Genomic DNA, 8,375 nt, shown 5'->3' on the forward strand with positions numbered 1-8,375 from the left:
GAAGTTTCTATTCCTAGAAAACTTTATGATGAGTGGGAACCTACTATTAAGATTAAAATTAAAGATTATGAGTGCCATGCTTTGTGTGATTTGGGTTCTAGCGTTTCCATGATTCCAAAAACTTTATGTGATGTGCTAGGTTTCCGTGAATTTGATAATTGTTCATTGAATTTGCATCTAGCGGATTCCACTATTAAGAAACCTATGGGAGGGATTAGTGAGGTTCTTATTGTTGCAAATAGGAATTATGTGCGCGTAGATTTCATTGTCTTGATATAGATTGCAATCCTACATGTCTTATTATTCTTGGTAGACCTTTCCTTATAACGATTGGTGCAATTATTGATATGAAAAAAATGAAACATTAGATTTCAATTTCTGTTAAGGAAGGGCATGTAACACTTTCCAAGAAAGAAAATTAAGTTGCCATATGAATCTATTATGAGGTCTACTTATGGTTTGCATACCAAAGATGACAATACCTAGATCTATGTTTTATGCCTAGCTAGGGGCGTTAAACAATAGCACTTGTTGGGAGGCAACCCAATTTTCTTTTTATGTTTTTGGTTTTGGTTCTGTTTTGCAATAAATACACATTCTTACCTCTGTAATAATTGTGTTTTGGTGTTTTAATTAGTGTTTGAGCCAAGCAAGACCTTTGGGATGGTCTATGGTGATAGTTGATTTGATCTTGCTGGAAAACAGAAACTTTTGCGCTCATTGCCAGAATTTCTAAATATCACAGAATCATGGAAAAACTTTGAAAATTTTACACAAGATTGATATAGAAATTGCCTGTGTTGTTCTAATTTTTTAGAATTTTTGGAGTTACAGAAGTATACGATGTTTTCAGATTGCTACAAACTGTTCTGTTTTTGACAGATTCTGTTTCCTATGTGTTATTTGCTTATTTTGATGAATCTATGGGTAGTATCGGGGGGTATGAACCATGGAGAAGTTGGAATACAGTAGATATTACACCAATATTAATAAAGAATGAGTTCACAACGGTGCCAAAAAGTTGTGATTTATTTTCTTATACTAACGGATCTCATGAGTTTTCTTGTTGAGTTTTGTGTTATGAAGTTTCAAGTTTTGGGTAAAGATTTGATGGACAAGGGAATAAGGAGTGGCAGAAGCCTAATCTTGGGGATGCCCAAGGCACCCGAAGGTAATATTCAAGGACAACCAAGCATCTAAGCTTGGGGATGCCCCGGATGGCATCCCCTATTTCGCCCTCGACTATCGGCAAATTTACTTGAGGCTATATTTTATTCACCACATGATATGTGTTTTGCTTGGAGCATCTTGTATGATATGGGTATTTGCTTTTTATTTTGCACAATCATCCTTGATGTACACACCTTTTGAGAGAGTCACGCATTAATCGCGAATTTATTAGAATACTCTATGTGCTTCACTTATATTTTTTGAGCTAGGCAATTTGCTCTAGTGCTTCACTTATATCTTTTTAGAGCATGGTGGTGGATTTATTTTATAGAAATTTTTGAACTCTCATGCTTCACTTATATTATTTTGAGAGTCTCTAAACAGCATGGTAATTTTCTTAGGTTATGAATCTAGTCCTAATATGATGGGCATCCAAGAGGGATATAATAAAAACTTTCATATAAAGAGCATTGAATACTTTGTGAAGTTTGATTCCTTATAATTGTTTTGAGATATAAAAATGGTGATATTAGAGTCATGCTAGTGAGTAACTGTGGATTGGTAGAAATACTTGTGTTAAAGTTTGTGATTCCCGTAGCACACACGTATGGTGAACCTTTATGTGATGAAGTCGGAGCATAATTTATTTTTTGATTGTCTTCCTTATGAGTGGAGGTCGGGGATGAGCGATGGTCTTTTCCTACCAATCTATCCCCCTAGGAGCATGCGTGTAGTACTTTGTTTAGATGGCTAATAGATTTTTGCAATAAGTATGTGAGCTCTTTATGACTAATGTTGAGTCCATGGATTATACGCACTCTCACCCTTCCACCATTGCTAGCCTCTCTAGTACCGCACATTTTTCGCCGGTGCATTAAACCCACCATTACCTTCCTCAAAACAGCCACCATACCTACCTATTGCGGCATTTCCATAGCCATTCCGAGATATATTGCCATGCAACTTCCACCGTTCCGTTTTATTATGACACGCACCATCATTGTCATATTGCTTTGCATGATCATGTAGTTGGCATAGCATGCGTGTAGTACTTTGTTTCGATGGCTAATACATGTCACTCTTTATCATTGCACATCCCGGTACACCACCGGAGGCATTCATATAGAGTCACATTTTGTTCTGACTTCTAGTATCGAGTTGTAATTCTTGAATTGTAAGTAAATAAAAGTGTGATGATCATCATTATTAGAGCATCGTCCCATGTGAGAAAAGGATGATGGAAGCTATGATTCCCTCACAAGTTGGGATGAGTCTCCGGACTTTATAAAAAAAGAGGCCAAAGAAGCCCACAAAAAAATAAAGAGGCCAAGAAGCCCAAACAAAAAATGAGAGAAAAGAGAGAAGGGACAATGTTACTATCCTTTTTCCACACTTGTGCTTCAAAGTAGCACCATGATCTTCATGATAGAGAGTCTCCTATGTTGTCACTTTCATATAATAGTCGGAATTTTTAATTATAGAACTTGGCTTGTATATTCCAATGATGGGCTTCCACAAATTTCCCTATGTCGTCGTGAGCAAGCAAGTTGGATGCACACCCGCTTAGTTCCTTTTTGAGCTTTCATACACTTATAGCTCTAGTGCATCCGTTACATGGCAATCCCTACTTACTCGCATTGATATCTATTGATGGGCATCTCCATAGCCCGTTAATACGCCTAGTTGATGTGAGAATATCTCCTTCTTTTTGTCTTCTCCACAACCACCATATTCTATTCCACCTATAGTGCTACATCCATGGCTCATGCCCATGTATTGCGTGAAACTTGAAAAAGTTTGAGAACACCAAAAGTACGAAACAATTGCTTGGCTTTTCATCGGGGTTGTGCATGCTGAAATACTTTGTGTGATGAAGATGGAGCATAGCCAGACTATATGATTTTGTAGGGATAACTTTATTTGGCCATATTATTTTCAGAAGACATGATTGCTTTATTAGTATGCTTGAAGTATTATTGTTTTTATGTCAATATTAAAATTTTGTTTTTAATCTTATGGATTTGAATATTCATGCCACAATAAAGAAAATTACATGGATCAATATGTTAGGTAGCATTCCACATCAAAAATTTTATTTTTATCATTTACCTACTCGAGGACGAGTAGGAATTAAGCTTGGGGATGATTGATACGTCTCCAACGTATCTATAATTTTTTATTGTTCCATGCTATTATATTATCTGTTTTGGATGTTTTATGTGCATGGGACTAACTTATTAACCCAGAGCCCAGTGCCAGTTTCTGTTTTTTTTCCTTATTTTGAGTTTTACAGAAAAGCAATATCAAACGGAGTCCAAATGGAATAAAACTTTACATTGATTTTTCTTGGACCAGAAGACACATGTAGGACTTGGAGATGAAGTCAGAGGAGTCCCGAGGCGGCAACAAGCTTCAGGGGCGCGCCCTCGGTGGGGGGCATGCCCTGAGGGCTTGTGGGCCCCTCGGAGCTCCTCCAACCCTAATTCTTGGCCTATAAATTCAGAAATATTCCCAAACCAATAGAAGCGTCCACCAAAATACTTTTCTGCCGCTGCAAGCCTCTGTTTCCGTGAGATCCCATCTTGGGGCCTTTTCTGGCATCCTGCCGGAGGGGGATTCGATCACATAGGGCATCTACATCAACTCTATTGCCCTACGATGAAGCGTGAGTAGTTTACCACAGACCTACGGGTCCATAGCTAGTAGCTAGATGGCTTCTTCTCTCTCTTTGATCTTCAATACAATGTTCTCCTCGATGTTCTTGGAGTTCTATCCGATGTAATATTCTTTTGCGATGTGTTTGTCGAGATCCGATGAATTGTGTATTTATGATCAGATTATCTATGAATATTATTTAGGTCTTCTCTGAATTCTTATATGCATGATTTGATATATTTGTATTTGTCTTCGAATTATCGGTTTGGTTTGGCCAACTAGATTGGTTTTTTCTTGCAATGGGAGAGGTGCTTAGTTTTGGGTTCAATCTTGTGGTGTCCTCACCAAGTGACAAAGTAGGGGTAGCGAGGCACTATTGTATTGTTGCCATCAAGGGTAAAAAGATGGGGTTTTTCATCATATTTCTTGAGCTTATCCCTCTACATCATGGCATCGTACTTAAGGCGTTACTCCGTTCTTATGAACTTAATACTCTAGATGCTTGTTGGATAGCTGTCGACGTGTGGAACCATGAACGTATTGCAACACCCTACAACAGGGATCCCTCCATTTGCGCGACATGGAGGGCGCCGTAGGATAGCACGAAAATAAAATATACAACTCAAACCAATCATGATCATCTATCAACCCATAGGACAAAACGGATCTACTCAAACATCATAAGATAGCCATAGGTCATTGGGAAATAATATATAGCGTTGAGCACCATGTTTAAGTAGAGATTACAGCGGAGAAAAGGGGTGTTACACCACTGCATAGAGGGGGAGAGTTGGTGGTGACGGCGGCGAAGTTGTTGGAGCAGGTTGTCGTCACGATGATTGCCCCGACAGCGCTCCGACGCCGCTGGGAGAGAGGGGGAGAGAGCCCCCCTCCTTATTATTCTTCATCCCCCCCTAGATGGGAGGAGGGTTCCCTTCTGGTCCATGGCCTCCATGGCGGCGAAGAGCCCCTCCGAGATTGGATCTGTCTCTCTGTTCTCTTCTGTTTCACGTTCCTGTTTTCTGGCCCTTCACCATTTCTTAAATTCCCGGAGATCCGTAACTCCGATTGTGTTGGGATTTTAACACGATTTTTTTCCGGATATAAGCTTCATTGCGCCCGAAGTAGAGCTCCAACCGACATACAAGGAGGGCACAACCCACCACCACGCGCCTGGGCTGCCTGGGGCGCCCAGGTGTCTTGTGGTGGTTGTGGGCCCCTGTTTGCATTGATTCCACCTCCCAAAAATCACATATATTCCAAAATAATTCACCATAAAATTTTATCACGTTTGGACTTCGTTTGATATGGATATTCTGCGAAACAAAAACATGCAACAAACATGAACTGACATTGGGCACTGGATCAATAGGTTAGTCCAATAAATCATATAAAATATTGCCAAAAGTATGTGGAAGTTGTATAATATTGGCATAAAACAATCAAAAATTATAGATATGACGGAGATATGTGAGGAGTCCTCATCCAACCCCAATTCACCCCAAGCGTCTCCAACAAGCTAAGGGAGCCGCCCCACTCTTATTGGGTGTTATGGCCCCATAACTCTCCCCTACCAGGCCTTATAGGTATTTTCTTTAGCCAATTGACTCTAAATAAATATTAGGGACTCCTAGATAATTACATAAGCCCTCTATTATTTATATTAGGTCCCCCAAAACTACTTCCGTCTGTATATCATTTCCCGGTATTCCCCGAAACACTTCTGGTAACTTCGAAACGCTTTCGGTTTCTCTCGAAACTATTTCTATCATTCCTGAAACCATCCCGGTATTTTCTCATATTCAATCCAATAAAAATCAACAGATCGTAATTCCCTTAAGCATGTGACCCTGTAGGTTTGGTAAAACATAGACATGAACGAAAACACCTTATGATCAATAGCGGGACCATGGACTTCACGATAAGTTACAAAACTTGTGGTGAGATATGTTGGTATCCCTGCGAGTCATACACATGCTCACTATACCGGTCTCCTTGTTACCGGTTTTGTTCTTCTTTCTCGTAGTCATGTTCCGGCATCCCTGTGACCTAGTCACATGTGTCTGGACAAACGATGGTGGATGCCATCAAACCGATAGGGCCATAAGAACATCTCTCCATTACAGGAGCAGCAAATCCCACTCTTGAGCTATCTAGCCCCTTGACATACTTTTCGATAAACCTATAAGTTGTCGTTATGATCATTGTGTTATAGCTGATGTTGGAGCAACCCGAAAGGTGTACTGTCCATTATGAGGTCACATGATGCTCGCATGGTCTAAGGAACTAGGCATACATTAACTCTTTGAGTTATTACTATAGACTTGCGATGATAACATATCTAAGTATGACAAACAAGTTGGGTCAATTCAATATGATCATTCTTCTAACATCCTACTCTCAATGTTGTTGGCATCCTCATTAAATTAAATAAATGCCTATGATCAGGAAAACATAATCATCATACAACGCTTGAGCTAGTCCTAGAGGCAAGACTAGGAATCAGGTTAATGAGTTTTATCATTCTACACGTGCTAATGAGTTTTCCTATGAATCACATATTCAAGAATCACGATAGTTATAATATAGAACATAATACTTAATTATAAATGTGGAAATAAATAATACAAATATTATTTCCTCTAGGGCATATTTCCAATAAGCTTTGAAACCCTCGACCCCAGAGCCACGCCGCCGTCTTCACATTTTCCGGCGAGTCTCCGGCGAACTAGCCACCGCCGGCGAGCCTCTATTTTTTCAGCCGTTCGATTTAGATCCAATGCACCATGCGCACTTAGGTAAGTCGCCGAATCGATACGCAATCACAACTATTAAATCTAGTTCCGATGATCCACATTTTAACTTAACCGATACCAACCAATCAGAAGCTGCCACGTGTCCCAGCCTTATACAAAAACATATCACGTTTTTAATTTAAACCACTGGATTAGAATGGCACTTTTACAAAAAAACCCTAAATATTCGAACCATTATAAGTTTTTATGAGAGAGTCTAAATCAAGTGAAACTTTTTGCAAAATGATCCTTAGGAAATACACTTTCACCTGGAGCAATAAATTTATATTTTGAAAATTTTAGAAATTCAAATTTGAAAAGAACGTATTCAAATTCAATAGGGTCTAACTTGCAAATTATAAATCCAATTAAATTGAATCTTTTTGCAAAGTTAAAACTAGTGAATTGTAGTTTCAACTTAGCTCACCATAATTCAAATTTGAGCAGGTCAAAATTTGAATTTAAAAATAGTTCAACAAAAGAAAAATTCAAAATAAAGTTCAAACCTTATTTAATGAGAGATAAGGCTCCATCCCTCCGCTAGCAGGAGCCCATCAGCGACAAGCTCGATGCGCGCTTGCTCCATCACCATGGACGACAACCAATCGCCCTTCTTCCAGTCAGGCGGAAGCACACTCGAGGAGGACGCGTTGTTGTTGTTCTTCTTCTTCTTCTACTCGAGCTTGTTGTGAAGACATAGGAGGTGGCGAGAGATTGCGCGTGGAGAAGATGGGCGCAACAGTGAGACCGCGGTGGAGATGAGGAATTGGGGAGAGAATGGCAGGATTTGATCCCTTTGTTTATTTATATATGGTAGAGGAGTAGCAACCAATGCGTGACCTCAGCCTCTCATTCACCACATCAGCTCGACACGTGTCCAAGGTAATGGCATAAATTTCAGCAAGTGGAGTAATTGGGACGCAGTAGGCGTCGTCTGGGCCCCTTCACCATGCTGGTAACTGTTCAGACTAGTCAAAGGAGATCAAGCGTGGGAACCAAGGAGCTTTCCTACGAAATTCTCCTGTCAATTCCGATCTTGCTCTGAATCTTTCGGCAACACGCAAAAGATATTCCCTGATCCATTTGAACGAGTCATTAAACAAATTAATTCCAGACGGATGAAACAATCTCGACTGAGAAAATCTTAAACCAAATTTTCCACATAACTAGTGCAAAGAAAAGGGCGAGTGACCAATCACTCTTTGCAAATAAATTCTACAAGGTTATGAACCGATGATCCCTTCTTTTAGATTTTAAGATCACTCGGGAATATCTTGAACAAGGGGCGAATTTAATACCTTCCGTGGTCTGGTTTGGTCCTTTCTCTAGAAGACAAAGTATCAAAACTGCAAGTTTGGATCTGAAGTGGATGAGGAATTGGTATTCCTATGTGATAGTGACTGGCATCTCTCTAAGAGAGTTAGTCCAAACACCATAATCAGCACTTGAATTTTATGATACATCCTCAGTCGAATCACTAGCTAGCCTCTCTTAAAAGATACTGAGTATCATTGAACATTTCCCAAAAACTTGTTCGTGATAATTAGAGCCATGAAAGTTCTTGCTATCTAGAATCCACCAAGATCTTTCTCTGAGCAAATCTACGGCTCATCGAAATTTAACGATCACTCGGGATTCTGTTTTTCATGAATATTCAGCCGGGGTCCAACGAATTGTGTGATTCAACTTCCCGAGATCTTGATGGATTCGAGAGCTAATGACGAGGTCATCTCCCACCAGGTAGACCCATGATAA

This window comes from Triticum urartu, chromosome 2A, assembly GCF_056163025.1.
Source record: "Triticum urartu cultivar PI428250 chromosome 2A, HENAU_Tu73, whole genome shotgun sequence".
In the NCBI taxonomy this organism is placed as follows: Eukaryota; Viridiplantae; Streptophyta; class Magnoliopsida; order Poales; family Poaceae; genus Triticum; species Triticum urartu.